The 22,306-nt window shown below is 33.3% G+C and overlaps 1 long non-coding RNA gene across 1 annotated transcript; it reads left to right on the top strand.

The window, feature by feature from the left end:
• Positions 1-3,447: 3,447 nt before the first annotated feature.
• LOC122274158 lies at positions 3,448-10,185 on the top strand. The gene is made up of 5 exons (XR_006228236.1): positions 3,448-3,714; positions 4,506-8,610; positions 8,700-9,216; positions 9,335-9,427; positions 9,713-10,185. It is a non-coding gene; the product is annotated as an uncharacterized LOC122274158 (long non-coding RNA).
• The last annotated feature ends 12,121 nt before the right edge of the window (positions 10,186-22,306 follow it).

Below are 22,306 nucleotides of genomic sequence, written 5' to 3'. Positions count from 1 at the left end.
AACCATGTGCATGTTGTTAGCCCTTGGTTGCTGGATGTGAGTGTTAGCTCCGATTGCATTTAAGTTGCTAACACTTTGCTTGGAAGTGGACATGAGGCTTCCTTGACCAATGAAACAAATATTTTTCCATAAAATAAAGGTTTGAAAACTAGAATGAATATGAAAAGCAAAAAATTAAAATAACTAGTACTATAAATTGAATGTAGAGCATAATATACCACCTGTACTTGGAACTCTTAACAATATTTTTAATTGAGCTTTGGGGTGATTCCAATTAATTGGTGTTCCCACATTGAGACAACTTCAATCGAACATCAGAGATAATGAGCTCTACTCAAAATTTAGAAATAGTTCATTTTTGTACTTGTAGAACTTACAATTTGCATCACAATGAAAATCGATATCCAATAACAAAGTAGAATTATTCTACTCTCAAGCTTCTATGTCATTTATTGCTTATATGACATAATTTCGTTTGAAAGATAATTTTAAAATTTAAATTTTACAAGTCAAATCTTATCATTTGAATTTCAATTTGTGCCATGTAAGCAGTGTGGTGAGTTTAGAATAATTGTACTCACCAAAGTATGGGTTCAAGTAAAAATATAAAAAGGACAGAGGGCTACAAGATATTATAAAACAAAAATGATTCCAATTGAGACATTATACTAGGAATTAATCTTTAATATATATATATATATATTGAGGAAGAGATAGATAAGAGTCTGATGTAATATTCCATGGGTTATCCCTAATTTTCTACAACTATTAACTAGCTAGTGATTTAAAGGAAATGACTATGGCATTAGTCTAAAAAATACATGTCATAAAAGAATTCTAAAAGAAGACTACTTGTAGAGATAGCAAAAAAGGAAAATCAAATAGGTAACTCTATGACTATATGAATGTAATCATTATATTGAATGCATGTAAATTGTCAAAATAAGTGATATTTAGGCTAAGTTTAGGTGCTGTGGTAATCTCAGATAACCTATGTCGATATGTGAATAGTAGTGATTTGTGAGTCCCATTGAGATGTATTTGAATGTATGAAGTTGAGATATGTTTAACTTTTTATAAAAAGTTAAAAAAGTAGTGAGTCCCAACAATAATTGGGTTGAGATAGGCTGAGATGAGCTTAACACACAAACATAATCTTAACATTACAGCGTAGAGCCTAATTTATATAAAGAAATTATGTCTTCAATGGGCTTATGGAAATTAACTTAATTTGAGTAGCGATGATTGAAGTCAATTACCTTAATAGGAGAATGAGGGGGAATGAGATAAGACCAAGAGCAGAGTTGGAGTTGGAGTTGGAGGATAGAAGGATAGGTGGAAGGAGATAGGAGGTTGAGGAGGAATGAGATAAGAGCAAAAGCATAATTCAAAAATAAAAACGAGCATTTATGATTGATTATTTGTGACAAAAATATACTCATTTTAACATGAAATAACCAATTTCATAGGAAGTAGCTGGTCACAAACAAGCAATTTTCTTGTAGTTTGAAGAAAGGAAAGGAGAAGAGGAGGATGGATAGGCAAGAGCCATTTTAGCTTTTGAAGGATCATTTTCACTATGACGCCAAATGTTTCTCAACTTAAAAAATGTCAACTTAACATTTTCAACAACAATGACGAACAAAACTCTTTTCATAAACAATTGAAAGAACTAGTACTATAAATTGAATGCAAAGTATAATATGTATCATAGGTATTTGAAATTCTTAATGGTTGTTTGAATTGAGCTTTGTGCCGATTCCAACTAATTCTTGTTCCCACATTGAGACATCTTTTATTGAACATCAGTTGTAAAGAACTCTATTAAAAAGTTAGTGACAACACATTTTTGTGCTTGAAGAAATTACAAATGTTAGCTAATTTGGAAGGCTAGGAAAGTCATTTAAATTGCTTTCAACAATGAAGTATGATTTCTAGGGCAAAGGGATACAAAGTTAAAATGATCAAAGGGTTAAAAGATATAATATCATAGTGATTCCAACTATGATATTAAACTAGACTTTTAATTTAATGGAAGATGTTCAAAATATTGGTTAATTTATGCTCTTGGGAAGAGATAGAAAAGAATTTAGTGTAATAACTAGTGGGTGATCCCTAATTTTCTACAATTATTACCAGCAAGTGATTGCGAAGAAAATGACTATGATATCCTTTAAAAAAATCATGCAAAATTTTTTTAGATTGTACTTTACAATGCACAGCCTATCATGCATATATGTATATTAAAAAAATTATGTCTTCCTTAGGCTTAGGCGTACAACCAACGAATGTTATTATGGCTTGAACTTTTTCTACAGCAGCAGCAGGAGGAAGAGGAGTTGAAGGAAAGGAGGAGGCCGTAGGAGGAGGCAGAGAGATGAGAAGGATGTAGTGGCAATCCAATTTTCATTAATCGACTATCTACTATTAGTTCGTTAACCTTACTAATGTGATTGTGACTATCCATAACCATTCTAACTTTTAGAGGATTGGTTTCTTCATGGCAACAATCTATTTCTTGACATAGGATTTGCCTGAAATGCAAAGCATCCCCAACATTTTTGAAAGAAAAATGATAAACAGAATTGTTTCCATAAAATGTGGCTCTGAAAACTAGTATATATATGGAAAACAAGAAATTGAAAAAACTAGTACTATAAGTGATATGCTCCATAAAATGTGGCTCTGAAAACTAGTATATATATGGAAAACAAGAAATTGAAAAAACTAGTACTATAAGTGATATGCTCCATAAAACGTGGCTCTGAAAACTAGTATATATATGGAAAACAAGAAATTGAAAAAACTAGTACTATAAGTGAAATGCAAAGCATAATATACCACAAGTGTATGAAATTCTTAATCGTTTCTTAAATTGAGCTTTGAGCTAATTCTAGCTAGAGAGCTCTATTAATTAAAAAGTTAGATATAGCACATTTTTATGCTTGTAAAACTTGTAAATGTCAACCAATTTGGATCACAAAGGATGCCATAATAATTGGTTCCAACTACAAAAGTATAGATTCGGATCAACTGGGATGATACAAAGTTAAAAAAGAAAAGGAGTTACAATATATACACTAAAAAAAAAAAGAGCAGATTGGGTTATTTTTATTTTCGGCGACACAAAATTCGCCGAAAATAGTCATATTTTTATTTCAGGTAGAATTTTGTGGCTATTTGGTAGAGTAGCCGGAGTTAAAGATTTTTTCCCTTGAATTTTGGTCGCCAAAAATAGTCTAGCCAAATATACCTCAATTTTCTATTTATAGGTCATCTTAATAACTTATTACAGCAATAGAAATTTGCCACAATTTTGGTCGCTGCTTAAATTGACTTATTACCGCTACTTCTAGTCGCTGTAATAAGTCTTTTAAATCCCTTATTCTCCCTGTGACTTCCCCACTTTCCACCTCTCTGTATCTCTCTGAGGATTTAACATTCTCACAAATTTTCGATCGTTACCACCGACGCCGTCTTCTTGCTGCCGTCAGTTTCTCATTCTCTCTCTCTCTCTCTCTCTCTCTCTCTAGCTCTCGCTCGGATTCAAGAGCAACATTTCTTGGTCATTGTCATGTAGTCCACAATTTCTCTCCTTTTCTCTTTGATTTTCTTTTTGTTGGCTACCAAAAATTCTGAGAGCAGCATTTCCTTTGCACGAAAGTAAGCCACTCCAGCCGTTACCAGTCAACGCAGCACCACTCAAGCCATCTGGTAAGTATGTGATTTGAGATTTTGTGATTGTAACATCTTTATGACGATTTTGACAAGGGATTTTTAGAATATATGACTGATTTGTTTTATTGTGATTGTAATCAAGGGCTTTTCGATTTTAGAGTTTGTAATCAAGGGAAATTTGATAACATCATAACTCAATGTTTTAAGGAGAGAAATGAACATTTGAGTAGCCCTACAAAGAGGATCGATCACTATTAAGGTCTAGCTATTTTGGGACTCCACTTTTTCAGTTGTCTGTAACATCTAGAAATCCCCGGTATGCCAAATCACATAGCTGGTTTTAAATAGGCTGCAAACCAATTGGCATATGGAAAGAGTAACCATAGAAGCAGAAAGATTCTAAGAGCTATGATGCAGTGACTTCATAAACATTAGAAAACTCAACTTGCCCACACGAACAAATACAATCAAGAAAATGTGTGTTCCTTCACTACGATGGCATGACTTATAAAGCAATTTTTGTCACATTAGACCAACAATTATGCATATTGAGAGGAATTGAATCGGCTAAAATGGAAATTAAACTATAAGAATTTTGTGTGAAAAGATTAATAATGAATTTCCAACCTTTAAGAACCAATGGAGCACAAGCACATAGTTGATAAAATATGTGGTATGACCTCTCACCATCGACTAGTTGAACCACTCGACTGGCCAAAGGAGACAAGATAATTTCAGAAGTGAAACCTTATAATATAAAAGTTCCAGGCACTTTAGATGGGGCAACAGGTTACCTTTTCTAACAGAATTGTCCACATTTATTGCAGGTATATTGACATTTGATACAGGCATGAGGTTGAACAACAAACAAGTCAGTTAGCGCACAATATGCATTGCAACATAACATGACAACAACTTATTCAAACTTAATGCTTGCAGGTTTGGATTTTAGCACCGCATATCTTCCTCAATGAACTAAAATGAATTTCAATCAACTTCCCCTGCACAAAATCAGAACCTATGTAAACAAAACTGCCTAGTCTTAAGATCTTATTTGTAAATAGCAAAAACAGAGGGTAGCCATCAATCATCCATATAAAACCCTAGCAGTCCACACCAAACAAAAATGTCTAAGCTATGAACTGTGATAAACCTAGGAGCACCTTCTGCAATGAAGAAAAGAAAGAAGGAAACTCACAAATCGGCTAGAGTTGTCATTCCTAGATGTTTTTACATTCCCAAATTCTTCCAGTATATAATTGGTCTGAACGATCTCATATTCTATCCCGCAACTGCCACCAACAACAGTCAAATATTGCATTGCAATTTTAGCTGTCTCAGTTTTCCCATCTCCACTTTCCCCACTGAAAAAAGACGTAAAGATTAACCCATGTGCTACCAATCAAATATACAGAGTGAGCTCAAAGACCAGTATAGAAGAATAGCAGCTAAATAATAATGAGGAAAATGCCCATAGCCGAGCTCCAAGTTAGTAAGATTTAATTGAATCCCTTCTAACCTTATGATTATGGACTAATTTACTTCATCTGCAAAATAAAATTATAGCAAATAGAAAAGCGTTCAACAAGAATTTAATGATATTAAAGGTAATATCATTCTAGGTAATGTCCATGTTGCACATGCATTTAGGAATTTTAAAAGGAATGATTTACTTGATTCAGTTTGTGGTAGATCCCATCCTTTTGTCAAAACTTGCAATCTAATATGCTGCACCGTAACCATAATAAGAATTGTGTTTTATTTTAGGATAGAATATTGAGAGGACTAATGAAGTCATGGGTTTGGACGAGAAAATTTTAGAAACATGCTTATATAGTACATACGACAATTGCAAGGTGATTAGAGGTCCCCTGGAATTATACCACTTGCAGTGAAAGATGCTTTCATAATCATCCAAGAGGTAAGGCATGAGGGATATTAGCCTCTCTATACCTTCCATCCATAATTTTTTTTAACAAAATCTACAGAGTCTGACGTATATATATGCCCTAGACTCCAAACAGAGAGTTTCTTCTTCATGTCATACTTGGAAATCTACAATGAGGTGAGCTTCTTGCTATTCTCTATTATTTATTCTTGGTTTGTGATGGCTTTGATTAAAATTCTCACTGTTTTCCATAAACTTATCCTGAGTCATAGTTTTATTATACGCATATGTTGTATATACTCTAGCTTTGATGCTGAATTATTTTTCCAACGACTTCAATAACCTTCAAGGTTTAATTCCATTTCAGGTTATCAACACCTTTTACATTCTTTTAGCTTATTTCAGAAAGTTGAGCACATGGAATAAGCTACACTGTTTTCCATGTTTTATTTTCTAAACCTCTTGTCCAGATAAGTTACTTGTACGTTCATGCATATTGTTTGTTAGAAGTACATATATATATATATATATATTGTGATATCTCCATGAGGCTACGCTCCAAAGCTGCTAGGAATGTCTCTTAATTAAGGGTTTGATCAGTATCTTAAATCCAATGTGCACATTTTTATAAAAAGAAAAAGGAAAAACCCATACTTGACTTTCTATTACCTATATTACCTATGATGCTTGTCATAATTTATTTTATCTCTCATTACATTTTTTTTATTCACATAATATCTAAGATAAAAGTTATATTGTAACTGATATTTTAGGTTTCTGTTTTTTTGTACAACCCTAGTTCGTAAGGAAATTTAAGTTGAGACTGATAGAATAATTGGGAAGATGAAACAGATTTCTCTTGTTCCTATGCATCTCAGTATCTATTCTCCAAATGGTGTGTTACTAATTTTACTTTTGTTGTCAACTTTCTTGCCTTGTTATTTGGGTTAATTTGTTATGATGTCTATAGAGTACTACTATCAAACTCTGTGTCTTTTGTATGTGCTTTGTGGAAAGTTATGTTATTATGTTGTAATAATGACTAACCAAACAACTGGAACATATTATATTAGATCTAGCTGCAGCTATTCTCCTTATAGAGGACATCATATCCCTAACGCTAAACATGTTACTTGAACTCGTATAAATATAATAATTGGTATATGTATATGCAAACTTTATAAAGATGTTAACGCCCTTTCATGGATATAGAACTAGAATGACACCCATTGGAGCACTGAGAATTGACTCTTGAGGTTCTCAAAATAGAATTTGAATTCAAAATTTTAAAAACAACCATCAGAATTCCCTAAACAATATTATAAATTAATGAGAATAGTATCATAAATAGTAACAACCATGATGACATCAGGATTGTCCATACCTATGATATCATAAGATAAACTATTAATAGACAACTTCTCGCAAGCCATGAAACTATAACTAAGCCCCTCCAAGTTATGCATAACAAGAACGTATTACAGTGCAAAAATAAATTATTAAACAAAATATGCAAGCTTGGCCTTGAAGGAACAGAACTACAAATAGCAAAACATCTCATGCCTAAACCAACCGGTAGACATATATGCCAAGAAGGTATAGCCAAGTTGCCAAAACAAATGGTCCATGCTAAACACTATGAAATGTTAGAATAATTAGACTATTAAATCCCACCATAAAGATGATCATACCACACATTAGGGTTATTTCATCCATAGCCTATTTCAAGCAATAATTCACCCATTTGTAAAAGCCAAGGTCAAATACTAATTAACAAGCAAAGTTGAAATATATAGCACAATCTAAAAATGCATGCGTGCATAATAGCTTCTAATTTTCAATTCCACACACGAATTGAAAATATTGTCATAAAAAAATTGATGTGAAGGTATCTTCTGACTTCAAAAGGTGATAGTAATGCAATGTTAAAGTTCAAATCATAAACATACACACGTCCAGTAACGAGTTTTGAGAGGCTTCTCTATAAATAGGAAATTAAAGAAAAGGTCCAATACAAAGTCACCTCCCTCTAGAAACTGCTTCCTGCAATTCCCCATGTGAGGATGAGAACAACTCTATATATCGACTCCCAAGAGTCATCCCATCTTTAACCATTGCTGCTTTTGAATCTTTTGCATTTCCAAACTCCACAAATGCTTCATTATATCTGACAAAACAAAATCTTTAAAGAACTCCATTATATCATCCTTACAAGCAGAAAATGGCAGTCCCTGCAACCTCAATACACCCATGTGTTCAGCTGAGTCATTCCCCTCATCATAAGATTTAGCCATTTGGACCCTTCGATGCAGTGAACCACCCCGACTATCTTAAACTTTATAATAATTGTTTGGAGTTATTTTGAAATAATTCTTCTAACGACCTATTCATGCTTGTTTCTAGATGGACAAGAGTTAGATGTAAATCACTGATAGATTTGGATCTAGGGAATATGCTAAAAGAGTTAAGGAGTTTCTTACCTTGGCCCGGTCTCATGCTACAAGTGAGGCAATCCTTTGCCCATGTGTCCGATGTTCAAATAATCACTTTTGACCAATAAGTCAGGTAGAGAGACACTTGCTCATTAAAGGTATTGACAAGAATTATACTGTGTAGATTTTTCATGGTGAGGAAGAAGATTTAATCATAAGTGATGATGATGATGATCTACATGATCCCGAACAAGAGGATTGCTTCATTGATGATGTTAATGCTATGTTACGAGATATTCGTGTTGGGGAATTTCCTGATGTTCCCATAACTGAGTCATTCCATGTTGAGGGTTCACCATTGGTCGATATTAATTTATCTTGCACTTTCAATCATGTTGACAACTAAAAGTGGCTAAGGTAGAGGTAGAGGCCGAGCATGCGGTGTGAGCTACAGTGAAGGTAGATCTCAAAGAAACGAAGTTCGAAATAAAGTACCTATTGTTGCGCTTAGAGATGATGCATTCTCAAGCTCAGATGACTAAGTTGAGCAACCTAATGTCATCCCAAATGATATGCTAACAGTCATTGTATGACTAAGCACAAACCCGCCTGGTAATAATCTAATTTTTATTGGTATTAGTATTACATATTGTTTTACATTATATGTTTAACATGCTGGTTATTTTGATTTTTGAACTTAGTACCCCTTGCCGGAAGTGTGGCCAAGGAGAAGCAAAAGGAACAGAATTTGAGAATGTACGAAAACATGGAAAGATACCCTTGAGGATAAAGGACTGTGAGACTGCACCTTGTTGTGAAAATGCACTCATTTTTACTACAAGAACTACATGGTTGGTTAAGCATTATATGGACTTGAGTCATGCAAGCTAGCACGACGTACCAACTAATAAAAAAGAAGAATTGATTTCAAGAGTTCAAGTAAAAGTTTTGAATTTCATACATATTCAAATAGGGTTTCGAATTAATTTGTTTGATGTTTATCTCTAGAATGACTTCATCCTCGATTGGACCAAGAAGAATAATCGTGATGCGATTACGAAAACACTATGCAAGCAGTTTAATCATATTCACTATGATTTACATAGAACCTATAAGTAATATGATGGTAATGAAGAAGCACTTGCAAATGTGCGATCGTGGGTGACACCAGCCACTTGGGTGAAGTTATGTGCTTAATATTCAAGCGAGAACTTCAAGGTAATTTATTGGTAAATACTTAATTAACATTATGTGGCATTTTTTATATTAAAATAGTCATATAATCCTCTTGACACCTCTATTTTTCTCATTTATATCATGTCTCGTGTGAATGCAGCGAATGTCTAAACGAAATAAATTTAATAGGGAGAAGCAACAAAACAATCATATGGCTGGATGAAGGTCATTTGTGCGGCTAATGGAGATGAGGGTAAGTCTCCATTTTGGTTGAAAGATACCTTAAGATTTCCTATATATATTCAATCTAAGTTGAATGTAATTTTCTTGTATTTGAAGTTTGGGAATGATGAAACTATGGTCAATTTCTTTAAAGAAGTGAGGTAGTAAAAAAAGAAGGACAAATTTGTAACTCCCATGATGGAAGAACAATATATGAGTATTAAATAAAATCCAATGATTTTTAGAAAAAATTATCAAATAATTTTTAATCTATAAGTACATATTATGAGCACTAACATATGTGATTTTCTAATAGTTGACAGGATAAGATGGCTGCAAATATGTCAAAGTTGGAGCCTGAGAAGCGGACTAAGGAGGCTACAATGAAAATTTTCAAGAAAGTTTTGGGTCAAAGGTTAGGGTATGTAAAGGGGCTCGGCGAGATGGTTATTCCTGAGTCATCTAGACAAGCAACTTATGCCTGAATAGCAGAATTAAATGAACGTGCAAAAAGGCATAAGAAAGAGGCTCCAGATTATAAGGGACAACTTGATGACTTACTTGAGAATGTCAAGTTACTACAAGCCAATTATAACAAGTTTATAGAGAGATATGAGTCAGAGAGGCAAATTCAAAGAAAAACAAGCCAAGTACGACAAGTTTGAGTACTGCAAATGTGAGTTTGCGACTTCTATAAGGCTTGGTATCATTGTCTGGAACTCACTGAAGAATAGGTTTACTTGTACTATAATGAACTCATTATTCTCTCTATTGACATGCATTGTAGTTTTCTTTTCTTTTGAGCTACATATATCACCATACTTTTGTTTTTATTTACATAAATGCAATTAAATTTCCAGGGCATTTCATTTTTTCAATGTTCATTCTTCAAGTTTGGGATATTCAACCCCTCACTAGTGTATGATGATCATTTGGGAGAAATATTTTCAGCACTCATTTTTTATCCCTGCAATGTTCTGAATGAAGTGAGGGCTTCTTTAGGCGTGAGTAAGTTAATGTTGCTACTTGATTTGATTATTGCATGGTCTATCAATGTGTTAAAGGGATCTCTGCTGGCTTTTATTTGATTGATGTTTCTTATTTGTAGTTTGTGGTCATGGTTGTGGAATGCTTATGGTCGTGGCGCTACTGGATTTGCCTGCAATTTCTTGTACATGTGGTTCATTTTTCACTTCGGGATGAGAAGGAATTTGTTAAATAAACTCATAAAAGGGCTACTCAAGTCAAAGAAAATTTTTACCAACCTATGGTCTAGTAAAGGGGGAAATGGTGACAATAATGGCTCAGATTCATCACACCTAATGATATCAGCAAATTTCAACCGTAGTGCTTATAATTAAATAAATTTGTAGTTTCGTGGGTTCTTTTGGGACTTTTGTTTTTCTTAATGACATCAGCAAACTTCAACAGTTGTAGTTATCGTTTATAGATTTTATAAACTTAAAAAAATGAAGTGCATATAGATTTTAGATGAGGAGTTCAGAGTTTGTTTTTCTGAGAAATTTATTATTGGCCCAAAAAAATTTTACTTGCTAGAAATGAAATTCATAAACTTTCAATTAATTCTTAAATACTTGTGAGAAAAAGAAATATTTTATTTGCTATGAAGAAGGAAAAGAAGTTCATTTGACTTGAGTAGATAAAAATTGATATAATTTTTTTTTTAAATTGTGAATAGTTGCGGTCAGAAGTATTTGGTGAAATTTTGCACTTTTGCGGCAACTACATATCGCCCGAAATAGCAAAATATTTCTCATTCCATTAGTCGGGAAAAGTATTTCTTGGCTCAAAATTTGTGGCGAGTTTTTGACAACTTTTTTTTGAAAATCAGACTATTTTTGGCTAAAATTAGTCGCCAGAAATAACCTTATTTGTTGTAGATAAACCATAAAAAGACAATGATTCCAGCTGAGATATTAAACTAGGCTTTTATCTTAATGGAAAGTATTTAAAGTATGTTTAATTTTATCTTTTTGGGAAGCGATAGAAAAGAGTCTACTAATGTAAAACTAGTGGGCAATCCTTAATTTTCTACAACTATTACTGGCTAGTGATTGCGAAGAAAATGACTGATGTGAAAGATTTTTTTGGACTGTATTAATATAATGTAGTATGTACTCTTGGACTATATTAATATAATCAACATATCAAATATATGTGAAATATCTTAACATTACGGTGCAGAGCCTAATTGGTAACGTGTATATAAAGAAACTTCTCATAATTAAACTGGGTTGAAGTGAGGTGAGGGTTGGGCTTATGAAAATTACCTTTACTTCGAGTAGTGAGGATTGAAGTAGTGAATCAACTTAATAGGAGGATGAAGAGGGATGAGATAAGATCAAGAGCATAGTTGGAGTTGGAGGAAAGAGAAGAGCTGGAATGAGAATATTGGAGGATGAGGGGGAATGAGATAGGATCAAGAGTTTAAGGAAAGGAGAGGAGGATGGATAGGCAAGCCCATTCCCAATGATAGTTTGTCCAACTCTAACAATTCGTTAATCTTGTTACCTGATTGAAGGCAAATACACACACATGCAAATATATATATATATATATACTCTAAGAACCATTGTAGCTTTTGGAGGATCGTTTTCACTATGACAGCAATATGTTTCTTGACTTACGAACCATCAACTTAACATTTTTAATAGTAATGATCAACAAAACTCTTTTTATAAATAATTGAAAGAAATAGTACCATAAATTGAATGCAAAGTATGATATATATCAGTACTGGTACTTGAATTTCTTAATGGTTGCTTAAATTGAGCTTTGAGCCAATCTAGCAAACTGGTGTTCCCACATTGAGATAGCTTTTATCAAATATCAGTTGTACAGAACTCTTTTCAAAAGTTAGAAATAGTACATTTTTGTGTTTGAAGAAATTATAAATGTTAGCCAATCTGGGTCACTAGGAAAATCATTTGAATTGTTTTTAACAACGAAGTATCATTTCTAGGTCAAAGGAATACAAAGTTAAAAAGAACAAAGGGTTAAAAGATATAATAGAACAATAGTGATTCCAACTATGATATTAAACTAGGCTTTTAATTTAATGGAAAATGCTTAAAATATCATTAATTTATGTTTTTAGGAAGAGATATAAAAGAGTTTAATGTAATAATTAGTGGGTGATCCCTAATTCTCTACATGTTATAATTAATGTAATAAAACAAGTATGTTTTCGTCAGAAATAGTCCTTTTTGTTACAAAATTTTCGTCGCAAAAACTCATTTTTCTTGTAGTTAATAGAAATTATATCTTCCTTGGGCTTAAATGGGCCACCTGTGACGCCCCCAAATTTCCGTTTGGGATCGGACGGACATTTGCAGCGTCGAGACATGCAACACAAGGTTACCTGCCCCCGTTCATGACATATAAGATGCAATAATCCTAACATGCATCTAACATTATGCAATATTCGCAGCGGATAATTCTTTTCTTTAGCAATACTATACACCAAACTGAAAATATCCCAATACTTAAAATATACTTCATACATAAAGATCCATTGAATAACTAAGATCACAGCACTATTCCAAAATAGTTATGATCCAATAGTACTGGAGATGTAACTCCATCGTACAAGTAGTAATTTAACTACTATATTAACATTAACGACGCACCGTCGTTCAGTCGACTGTGTTTAGTTGGTCAGCTCCTGATCCTCCTTTAGCTCCTGTAACAAGATCTACCATTCGGGGGGAATGGTAGTTGGGACTACCACAGTGAGATTTGATTACAAATCTCAGCAAGTTAACAAAAAACTTCCATACAGACTAATGATGCATGTATGACAGTAAAAACATAAATGCATAATCAAATTCATAAGTAATTAAAGCATAACTTAGCGTACAACATAGCATAATTGACATAGCTTAAATTGAATCATGAACTGAACTTGACTTGACATGAACTTGATCTGAAATTTGACTTAGCATGAACTTGCTCTGAAACTTGAATTAACATGAAAAATACATACTCCACAGTTGTTGTGGCCCCATGTATTCTACGTGTAAATACATACTCCACAGTTGTTGTAGCCCCATGTATTCTACACAAACTTGACTTAACATTAAAAATACATACTCCACAGTTGTTGTGGCCCCATGTATTCTACACAAACTTGACTTAACATGAAAAACACATACTCCACAGTTGTTGTAGCCCCATGTATTTTACGCATCACAATTGTAGTTAAATACGTACTCCACAGTTGTTGTGGCCCCATGTATTCTACACAAACTTGACTTAACATTAAAAATACATACTCCACAGTTGTTGTAGCCCCATGTATTTTACGCATCACAATTGTAGTTAAATACATACTCCACAGTTGTTGTGGCCCCCATGTATTCTACACAAACTTGACTTAACATGAAAAATACATACTCCACAGTTGTTGTGGCCCCATGTATTTTACGTGTAAATACATACTCCACAGTTGTTGTGGCCCCCATGTATTCTACACAAACTGAATGTACTCAAGATGAAACGTGACTGGAATATGAAAGGATTGAAGCCCTGACGTAACATAACGTGACTTGAACATAATTTGAAATACATAACCAACTTGAGATAGTAACATTTCGTAACATGGCATAACATATAACAGACAACATATTTAACATGACATATTTGTAATGTATAGTAATACATGACAGAATATATTGTGTAACAGATAAAAATTGATGACAGAATAAATTCTGTATAATAGACAATTACATGATAACTTGACATGGCATGACACATATGATAACATACATACATACACTGTAGTTCTTTTACTTAGCACACATACACAGTAGACTGCTAGTAAGTTAAAAGCTAACTTACCTCGATCTCCGCGTTTCTTATAAAACTTCAAGTGCGATCACGAGGAACTGTAATTAGTGATTCTAAAAGTTAGTACTAAATCACTAATAATTTGAAATATGGAAAAATACTAACTTAAAGAGTAAAATTTCCATTTTACTTTCTACATGTAGGAAAATGACCGTTTTACCCATAACTTAAGAATTTTGCATACTAACTCCAAAAGTCACCAAAATTTACATACCTCATGTAAATTTTATCCTCAACTCAAATATCAATTTAGAAAAATTTAAAACTAATCACAACTATTAAAACTCCATAGGGCCGAAATTCTCATATGCTATTTCTATTGATTTTTGTTTCCAACTTGTTTTGATCAACCTTTTGATCTATGACTTATAAATATGTGATCTTCAAACCAAACCATCACATGGTTTAAAAAGATGTCCTAAAACATATATAAGCTTCTAATTCAAGATCACATGGTTAAAAATTAACCAAAACATAAATTTAGCCAAGAACATCCACACTTTGGCTTATCTGAATATCTCTTTGCATAAAATTTCATATCTTTGAAACTAACATCAAATATCTTCAAAATAATAATATAACATGTATATAAGATGCTTAGGATCCTCCAATAAAATTATCAAAGTCATTAGAATAGGTTTAGACCACCAAAGAGTTAAACTTTCTCAAAATAGAAACTGTTTTTCTTCTTCCAGTTTCTAAGTTTCTAAATCTAAGCAAATATTTCATCAAAACCTTCAATCATGTAAAAATCCTCAACCAATAGTCATATATACATGTTAACAATACTCCATAAAAATTTCGGACCAATATCTATCCATTAGCTTGGTCAAAAACTCCAAACTATAACATATTCTCCAGTTTATCTCCCAGAATGACCTTTCTATAGTTTACACAATATTTGACTGACCAAATGATCTTCAAATGGGGAAAATAAGATATCCATGTAAACTAGACTCAAAAAAGGAACAACTTATATGAAGGAGACTTTATGATAAAACACTTACAACAGCTTCGAAATGGGCATGCAAAAGAACTCCTAAAAGCTGTCCGAGAGAGAATGTTTGATATTCTTTTAAAGAAACGTGTAAATGAAGATAAGTTCGTGGGTGATGGCTGGAGATGCTTATGGAAGAGATAAGGGAGATGATAAGGCTGGAGTTGAGAGTTGAGTGTGGTTTTCTCCTACCCAAAATATCTATAAAATATTATCTCAAAATATTCTATCCAATAATATCTATAAAAATCAGCTCAATATATTTTCCAAATGTGGAGTAGACTTGGAAGAGTAAGGTGGCTAAAATCTTTCTATGTGTATTTTAAATCTCTATTCTTAAGATATTTTCCAAATGTGTATTTTGCTTAGGTGTCATGATCTCACACATTGATTTCCTTCACAATTCCATCTAATGGTTTCTCTTTGTGCCAAGTATCTAATACTATTCATTATGTGTGGTTAAGATCTTGCCAAGTGTCCAATAAAATATCGCTATCCTAATTTGAACATTTCACACTATGATTTTGAAAATACTGCGCTCAGTACATTTACCGAGGTTACTATTCACTCCAAAAATAAACGTAATAAACTTAGTACTGAAAAATTCTAAATATTCAATTAAGCCTAGTGGTGTAGACTATAATGTATTCTGACACTTTTAACTATCTCAAATAATTAAAATCGCATTTCTGGCACCATAGTGAGTGATAACACTAACTATGTTGACAGGCTAAAATTTATGCGATTAGTCGATTCGTGTAAACTTACAGAGTTTTCACGAGGTTCCTAAAGTCAATAGAAATTCCTTAATTGAATTTCTAGCGGGCTGTTACAATCTCCCCTCCTAAAAAAAAGATTTCGTCCTCGAAATCGAAGTAAGTAAGAAATAGCAATTTAATGAGGAGGTGTTGCTTACCAACCTATTGTCTATCCCGTATATATATGCCTTTGAGATTATGTCATTCCTTAACTCTCTTACTTAAATCAACAATTAGATTATACTTCTTTGCACAAGGTTGGCCAAGTTGTAACGACATACTCTCCAAACCTAAAACTTTAAGTAAATAATCTTCCGAAACTCTTCTTTAGAAAAGCATAGGTGATATACTTTAAATGTTCTTGTAAATACCATAGTTAGTAGAGAATTCATCAAAATTAAACCGTTAACCTCTCTCTCTCTCTCTCTCTCTCTCTCTCTCTCTCTCTCTCTCTCTCTCTAACAAAATCGGTGGCACTCTGTTTTTGACCAGACAACTCTGATCCGCATGATTTTTATAGGTCTTCTGTAATTGTCAAGCGCCGCATAGCTATGACACTACTTTGTTCTTCTGTAATTGTCAGGCACCGCAGCTATGATACTACATTGCTCTTGTCTCTTGTAGAGAAATGATTCACGAGAGATGATTCGTCATAATTTTCTCTATAAAAGAATTATTCAGTTCATCTTCTTTCTCATCTCATTTTCTTCACTTTTCTGAAATTAGTCTGCATTCTTACTCTGCAATCTCTTTCTGCTTACTCACCTTGCAATGGCTCAGCAATCTTCTCATTGCCAAAACATGAGGTATTCTGCACCTCGTTCACCAGTTGTTTCTGCTTCTTCCGTAGGTGCTATTATGCAATCAAATAATGATCTGACTAATAAGTCAGAAAATGAACTTATCTACGAGCTTGTGAGTCTCGGTACTCGATACTCATCAGCCATTGTCGCATATTCTCAGCGACTGCAATCCAGGACTGGTGGGGTTGACAAACTCCACGAGAGTATTTCTATCATTCAGAGGCTTCTTATGGAATCCAACATGAAGATAGAAGTAGTAAAGCGAGAGAACAGAGATTTAAAATCTTTGCTTAACTCTTCTTTTCGAGTGGCTACTCCTTTAGATAGGAGAGGCATGCAGATTTTTGAAGAGCAAGAACGTTTAAAGATTGAGGCAAAGAGCCTCAAATTTCTGTAATTTTGCTTTATAATAATAAAATAATACTTCACAAATATTCATATTTGTGTTTCTATCTTCTGGTATATGTTTTATGTACTCCATTTTATTTCTTTCAGGGATTTTCATATATATGACATGATCCAATGATTCATATAAATATGCATTTAATCATGCATATCCAAACTCTCAGTAATCTTCAAGTTAATAAAAACCTCAAGGAGTTTTACTGGTCTAGGACTAACTTACTTCTTTATAATCGCAACAATCAGTCATCTTCCTAGGTGGTACTTTGATAACTGACCAGTTAATAACTTAAACTTGAAACTTTCTCTCTTATGATTGTCATAACTCTTCTATCCATCATAAGTTATCAATTATTCTAACTCTAAATGATTTGTTCCTAATGTTCACATAAATCCTCAAGATCAAGATTTTACTCTCCATATAATAGTCTTCAAAAGAAGATCGATCTATGTATCCATAAAGATAGTGCTTTGCCAGAAATCATTTACTGGCGGCGTGGTAATACTATTATCATAAATAAATTCTACTAAGGCTAAAGTTTCTCCTAATCAAATTACTCTTCCAAACACAATTTCTATCGTATTCTCAGAATCAAAACAATTCTCCAAATATGTGGAATACCATTTATCAATCCTACATATCCTTTCTCATATTACTAAAAGGTATTCTATATCTACATTGGTATGAACAATAATACTTCTAATGAAAATTTTTTACTCTTACCACTAGGGTAACAATTCAACTTCCAAGCTGAATTCTCAAGCACCACAATTAATAGAAACAATGACTCGTTTGAATCAAACAATGTACAATTTACCAACCCCAATGACTTGACCTACTCCAAAATAACAATAATGCAATACTACCATCAATTGCAATCAGATCAACGTTAACTATGTTTACCTCAACTAATCCTTCATCCATCGGGAAATTCTGATCCTCTTGATTATTATCTCCCTTAGGATTCCGAGGTATTCTATCACGAGTCATGTGTCCCTTCTTGAAACACACGAGTATATATATTAAAACCACATACTACCCTTCATACCTTAAGAAATTCAAGCCTACTGACGACTAAAATTTCAAGCCTAATGTTTGGTGCATTTCCTAAGGACATGTGGATTTACTGCCCAGAGACGTATTGCTCTGATACCACCCTGTGACGCCCCCAAATTTCCGTTTGGGATCGGACGGACATTTGCAGCGTCGAGACATGCAACACAAGGTTACCTGCCCCCGTTCATGACATATAAGATGCAATAATCCTAACATGCATCTAACATTATGCAATATTCGCAGCGGATAATTTTTTTCTTTAGCAATACTATACACCAAACTGAAAATATCCCAATACTTAAAACATACTTCATACATAAAGATCCATTGAATAACTAAGATCACAGCACTATTCCAAAATAGTTATAATCCAATAGTACTGGAGATGTAACTCCATCGTACAAGTAGTAATTTAACTACTATATTAACATTAACGACGCACCGTCGTTCAGTCGACTGTGTCTAGTTGGTCAGCTCCTGATTCTCCTTCAGGTCCTGTAACAAGATCTACCATTCGGGGGGAATGGTAGTTGGGGACTACCACAGTGAGATTTGATTACAAATCTCAGCAAGTTAACAAAAAACTTCCATACAGACTAATGATGCATGTATGACAGTAAAAACATAAATGCATAATCAAATTCATAAGTAATTAAAGCATAACTTAGCGTACAACATAGCATAATTGACATAGCTTAAATTGAATCATGAACTGAACTTGACTTGACATGAACTTGATCTGAAATTTGACTTAGCATGAACTTGCTCTGAAACTTGAATTAACATGAAAAATACATACTCCACAGTTGTTGTGGCCCCATGTATTCTACGTGTAAATACATACTCCCCAGTTGTTGTAGCCCCATGTATTCTACACAAACTTGACTTAACATTAAAAATACATACTCCATAGTTGTTGTGGCCCCATGTATTCTACACAAACTTGACTTAACATGAAAAATACATACTCCACAGTTGTTGTAGCCACATGTATTTTACGCATCACAATTGTAGTTAAATACATACTCCACAGTTGTTGTGGCCCCATGTATTCTACACAAACTTGACTTAACATTAAAAATACATACTCCACAGTTGTTGTAGCCCCATGTATTTTACGCATCACAATTGTAGTTAAATACATACTCCACAGTTTGTTGTGGCCCCATGTATTCTACACAAACTTGACTTAACATGAAAAATACATACTCCACAGTTATTGTGGCCCCATGTATTTTACGTGTAAATACATACTCCACAGTTGTTGTGGCCCCATGTATTCTACACAAACTGAATGTACTCAAGATGAAACGTGACTGGAATATGAAAGGATTGAAGCCCTGACGTAACATAACGTGACTTGAACATAATTTGAAATACATAACCAACTTGAGATAGTAACATTTCGTAACATGGCATAACATATAACAGACAACATATTTAACATGACATATTTGTAATGTATAGTAATACATGACAGAATATATTGTGTAACAGATAAAAATTGATGACAGAATAAATTCTGTATAATAGACAATTACATGATAACTTGACATGGCATGACACATATGATAACATACATACATACACTGTAGTTCTTTTACTTAGCACACATACACAGTAGACTGCTAGTAAGTTAAAAGCTAACTTACCTCGATCTCCGCGTTTCTTATAAAACTTCAAGTGCGATCACGAGGAACTGTAATTAGTGATTCTAAAAGTTAGTACTAAATCACTAATAATTTGAAATATGGAAAAATACTAACTTAAAGAGTAAAATTTCCATTTTACTTTCTACATGTAGGAAAATGACCGTTTTACCCATAACTTAAGAATTTTGCATACTAACTCCAAAAGTCACCAAAATTTACATACCTCATGTAAATTTTATCCTCAACTCAAATATCAATTTAGAAAAATTTAAAACTAATCACAACTATTAAAACTCCATAGGGCCGAAATTCTCATATGCTATTTCTATTGATTTTTGTTTCCAACTTGTTTTGATCAACCTTTTGATCTATGACTTATAAATATGTGATCTTCAAACCAAACCATCACATGGTTTAAAAAGATGTCCTAAAACATATATAAGCTTCTAATTCAAGATCACATGGTTAAAAATTAACCAAAACATAAATTTAGCCAAGAACATCCACACTTTGGCTTATCTGAATATCTCTTTGCATAAAATTTCATATCTTTGAAACTAACATCAAATATCTTCAAAATAATAATATAACATGTATATAAGATGCTTAGGATCCTCCAATAAAATTATCAAAGTCATTAGAATAGGTTTAGACCACCAAAGAGTTAAACTTTCTCAAAATAGAAACTGTTTTTCTTCTTCCAGTTTCTAAGTTTCTAAATCTAAGCAAATATTTCATCAAAACCTTCAATCATGCAAAAATCCTCAACCAATAGTCATATATACATGTTAACAATACTCCATAAAAATTTCGGACCAATATCTATCCATTAGCTTGGTCAAAAACTCCAAACTATAACATATTCTCCAGTTTATCTCCCAGAATGACCTTTCTATAGTTTACACAATATTTGACTGACCAAATGATCTTCAAATGGGGAAAATAAGATATCCATGTAAACTAGACTCAAAAGGAACAACTTATATGAAGGAGACTTTATGATAAAACACTTACAACAGCTTCGAAATGGGCATGCAAAAGAACTCCTAAAAGCTGTCCGAGAGAGAATGTTTGATATTCTTTTAAAGAAACGTGTAAATGAAGATAAGTTCGTGGGTGATGGCTGGAGATGCTTATGGAAGAGATAAGGGAGATGATAAGGCTGGAGTTGAGAGTTGAGTGTGGTTTTCTCCTACCCAAAATATCTATAAAATATTATCTCAAAATATTCTATCCAATAATATCTATAAAAATCAGCTCAATATATTTTCCAAATGTGGAGTAGACTTGGAAGAGTAAGGTGGCTAAAATCTTTCTATGTGTATTTTAAATCTCTATTCTTAAGATATTTTCCAAATGTGTATTTTGCTTAGGTGTCATGATCTCACACATTGATTTCCTTCACAATTCCATCTAATGGTTTCTCTTTGTGCCAAGTATCTAATACTATTCATTATGTGTGGTTAAGATCTTGCCAAGTGTCCAATAAAATATCGCTATCCTAATTTGAACATTTCACACTATGATTTTGAAAATACTGCGCTCAGTACATTTACCGAGGTTACTATTCACTCCAAAAATAAACGTAATAAACTTAGTACTGAAAAATTCTAAATATTCAATTAAGCCTAGTGGTGTAGACTATAATGTATTCTGACACTTTTAACTATCTCAAATAATTAAAATCGCATTTCTGGCACCATAGTGAGTGATAACACTAACTATGTTGACAGGCTAAAATTTATGCGATTAGTCGATTCGTGTAAACTTACAGAGTTTTCACGAGGTTCCTAAAGTCAATAGAAATTCCTTAATTGAATTTCTAGCGGGCTGTTACACCACCAATGTTATTACAATGCGAATTTCTTTTCTACACAAGGAGAATTAGGTCGAAGGGGGAGAAAGAGAGAGTAGGAAGGTGGAAAGAGATAAGAGGAGGAGCAGGAGTTGAAGAATCAACTGGAATCATGCCGACACTGAGGCTGCTAGCTTGCTCCCCTCTAATCGGCCGATTCTAAACATCAATTTTGGACCAAAACCGCACTAATGCTTGGGAGAAAAAAAATAGAAGTGTAGTTTCTTTGTGATTGTGCAGAACCCCAAGATAGATCTAAGTGAAGCTTTCAAATTCTAAAATAGTCAACCCGGGAGAAAGAACCGACTATCCACGTTTGAAGTCTTGCTTTAGATATATAATTCAACCATACATGTCCTAGTGTGTGGTTTTCCTGGTCCAGTAGCTTAGTCTTCTTCCTATATCGTTCAAAGAATTAAGTACACGTGACTTGTTAAGTATTTTAACATCAAATTTTAATTTTAAAAAAGTATTCTCTACTATTTATACTTTATTAAATTGAATCTAATAAAATAAC

The sequence above is a fragment of the Carya illinoinensis genome, chromosome 8 (genome assembly GCF_018687715.1).
Source record: "Carya illinoinensis cultivar Pawnee chromosome 8, C.illinoinensisPawnee_v1, whole genome shotgun sequence".
Lineage (NCBI taxonomy): Eukaryota > Viridiplantae > Streptophyta > Magnoliopsida > Fagales > Juglandaceae > Carya > Carya illinoinensis.
This window is presented reverse-complemented; position numbering and strand designations above follow the sequence as displayed.